This window comes from Amblyomma americanum, chromosome 1 (genome assembly GCF_052857255.1).
Source record: "Amblyomma americanum isolate KBUSLIRL-KWMA chromosome 1, ASM5285725v1, whole genome shotgun sequence".
Taxonomy (NCBI): Eukaryota; Metazoa; Arthropoda; class Arachnida; order Ixodida; family Ixodidae; genus Amblyomma; species Amblyomma americanum.
Window position 1 is genome coordinate 537,137,669 of NC_135497.1, and position 3,326 is coordinate 537,140,994.

Below are 3,326 nucleotides of genomic sequence, written 5' to 3' on the forward strand. Positions count from 1 at the left end.
GGTGAACACTTTGTCATCATGAAGTAGCTCGCGGTTTTCGATGTCGGAACTTCGCCATGATTCAGTAAAAATGGCGATGTCGGTGTTGTTATCATGCAAGAGGGATTCTCTGCCTTCTCTTTTTGATGAATAACTGCGGATGTTTGCGAGCATAACTGCCATGGTCTTATAAGCAGGTTTTCTATTCCGACCTTTTGAATAGGGAGGACGAGGGGAAAGCGCAGGCGTAGCCGCCGGCGATAACCGCTATGTCTTGGTCTCTAAAACGGAATCAGACTCGGCATCGTAGAAAAACTTCCTTTCATTCATGACAAGTTTATCGAAGCGGATTTTGTACTTTCCACCATGCTCCTGAGCAAAATTGTATAGCTTTTGACGGGCTAATCGGACACGTGCTGAGTCGTCTTCTCGAATTGAGTAGGCTGAATTTTTTAGCTTTGGGGTAGCGGACAAAATATTTGTCTTATCTTTAAAGTTAGCAAATGCGGCAATGATGGGGCGGTTCTTTCCGGGTTTGAAACGGCCAAGTCTGTGAGCGCGTTCAATCGCATTCTCACTGATAGTTATGTCTAGTTCCTTTGAGCAGACAGATTACATGCGACTCAGACCGTGTCTATGCTTCGTCACTGGCATCGGGAATTCCAAAGAACAGCAGGTTTGGTCGGCGAAGACGGTTTTCCGTGTCATCGCATTTGTCGTTCAACCGTTTATCTTGCGCTGTCAGTTTTAGCACACAATCTGAGTCTACATTGCTCGACCTCTGATTTTCTGCTTTTTCCAATGCGTCTACCCGCAAAGAAAGGCTGCTCACAATGTTCTCTATGTTTGTCTGAGCTGAGCGGATAAGTGTAAGTTCTGAGAGTACGGAATTTTGTGCGACTTCTAATCGGGCTATTGCCTCAGCAACTGTTTCAAGTGAGACACCTGCTCCATTTTCGTCGGGTCCGGGATTGAGTTCCACATCATCAGACACGACAAGCCGTAAGTATACAGAACACGCATTGAGCAAAGACCAACATACATAACATAATAGACGACGGCAAAATCACTCGTGTCTGGGGGGCACGACACCGCGAGAAAGAACGGATTACTAGTGCGTACGCACGCAGCGTGCGGAAAGTAACTGACCTGCATTGTAAAGGGCATGTTCATGACCGTATCCTCTGCGGCGTCGTTCCCCAACTGATTCCAAGGTGTCGGTGGCTTTTCTAGTAGTCGAGTAACGCCTCCCGCGCAGATAACGGGGTTAGGTTGCCAAACAGGTGGTTGGTAGAGTGCTGAAAATGGCGGGCGGGAAGTGGCCTCAGCTGCAGGATACTTCTTTGCCCGTAGGTTCGAAGCAGATCCGTTGCTGTGGTCAGCCGGGAAAAAGCTGTCGCTGGCGTTTAAGACGAGCGTTATGCTCCACAGGATAGCCTGCATTGCAAAGGGCATGTTCATGACCGTATCCTCTGCGGCGTCGTGCCCCAACTGATTCCAAGGTGTCGGTGGCTTTTCTAGTAGTCGAGTAACGCCTCCCGCGCAGATAGCGGGGTTAGGTTGCCAGACAGGTGGTTGGTAGAGTGCTGCAAATGGCGGGCGGGAAGTGGCCTCAGCTGCAGGATAATTCTTTGCCCGTAGCTTCCAAGCAGATCCGTTGCTGTGGTCAGCCGGGAAATCGCTGTCGCTGGCGTTGAAGACGAGCGTTATGCTCCACAGGATAGCCTTGACGAGGAAGAAGGTGACCCCGTACATCTTAAGGGAGCGAGCCAGGGCAACGTACTTCACCTTAGCGTCAAGCTCAGATGTGCCAATGTGCTTGCGGTGCTCCGCAAATATCTTCTTCTCTATGCCTTTGATCTTGGCATAGTCCTTGGGTATAAATTCTTTCAGGTCGAGGAAACCCGGCTTGTGTTTGGTTTCATTATGGTCCCCAAACTGTATCTAGCACTGGAGACCAGCAAACTTGCATGCCTCCTCAAGGGTCACTGGGTGGGTGGTGTTCAGAATTGCATCCCGAGCCTGAACGTAGAGCAGGTTAAGCTGCACGGAGTCCCTTGAGTCTACGTTTGAGTCAGAGAAGAAGTACTTCCGCCGCAGGGTCAGCATCTCATCCTCGTCCACTCCCAGCTCCCGCAGTGTCTTGGAGTGGTCCACCCAGTTCAAGTCGTCATCCGTCTTGAGCTTCTTTTTGAGTTGCTCCATCTTTTGGTCTCGGTCCTTGTCCTTTTTCTCCTGACGCAGCGTCAGTGTCCCTGTGTTGGGCTCCTTGTTCTCGTCTGGGAGGTCACGCACCAGGGAGAACTCGTCATGGTTGGTGATGCCAATCTTGGTGCAGATGACCACCATGAGGTTGGCAATAGGCTGGCTCTCGTCCACAAGCACAGTCTTCACCGAGCCATCCAGCATGCGCACGCGCAGGGGCCGCAGCTTCTTGCGGTACTCCAGGGTGTCCCCTGACTTGAGCAGGCAGTAGCCAAGTGCCTTGCCATTCTCCAACCAGCAGCCAGACTTCTTGGGGTCGTCGTCCGTCAGGAAGAGTCCATATTCCTTGGCGTCACCAAGGGCAGAGTCTGGAACCTTGTCACGAATGATGCGGCAGGCATCGTAAACCAGTGTGCCGGGCTCGAACTGAATAGTTTTGATGACCTTGTTGTCAGGCACACTGATCTTGAGAGAGAGCATCGCCATGCCTCCACGCCCTCCCGGCACTTGTTGCCTGCCGCTGCGTTACCGACGATAGCCCTCTCACGGCAACACCCGCGGGACAGGTTGCGGGACAGGTTGAAGGAAACATACAGCCTTGCACATCAAGGCCTGGAAAAGGCACGTGAACGCCGTAAGGGATATTATGAAAAGAAAGCCATTCACAGGAATCTCGATCCGGGCGACAGGGTTCTCGTCCTGCTACCCACGGATCATAATAAGTTACTGATGCAGTGTAAGGGCCCGTACCTTGTGATGCGGAAGGAAAAGGACATGAATAATGAGGTGCTGATAGATGGCACTAAGAGGGTTTTCCATGTAAATATGTTGAAGAAATATGAAGAAAGAGGTCCCGTACGGCGGTACGCCCCCAGGGCAGCGTGTTCGGTAGTGGCCGAGGAGACAGGTGATGCTGCCGAGGTGCCCACGTTCAGTGGGAAGAAAAACGCAGGAGGGGATGAGGTACTGAAGAAGCCCCATTTGAATGCAGACAGAGGATTACAGCACTACTCCGAATAAAGGGGGAGATGTTTTGGGATGGGCCAAGCATAACTCAGGTCATATGTTACAAATTAGACTTCTATACAGATAGAGCTAACTGAACAGCTCGAGGTATATTTGGGATGTATCTTGTTGTTGTT

General features: G+C 51.1%; 1 pseudogene; it reads right to left on the minus strand.

Annotated features, from left to right (window-relative positions):
* Positions 1 to 1,709: 1,709 nt before the first annotated feature.
* Positions 1,710 to 2,735, minus strand: LOC144107746 (talin-1 pseudogene; annotated as a pseudogene).
* Between the last annotated feature and the right edge of the window lie 591 nt (positions 2,736 to 3,326).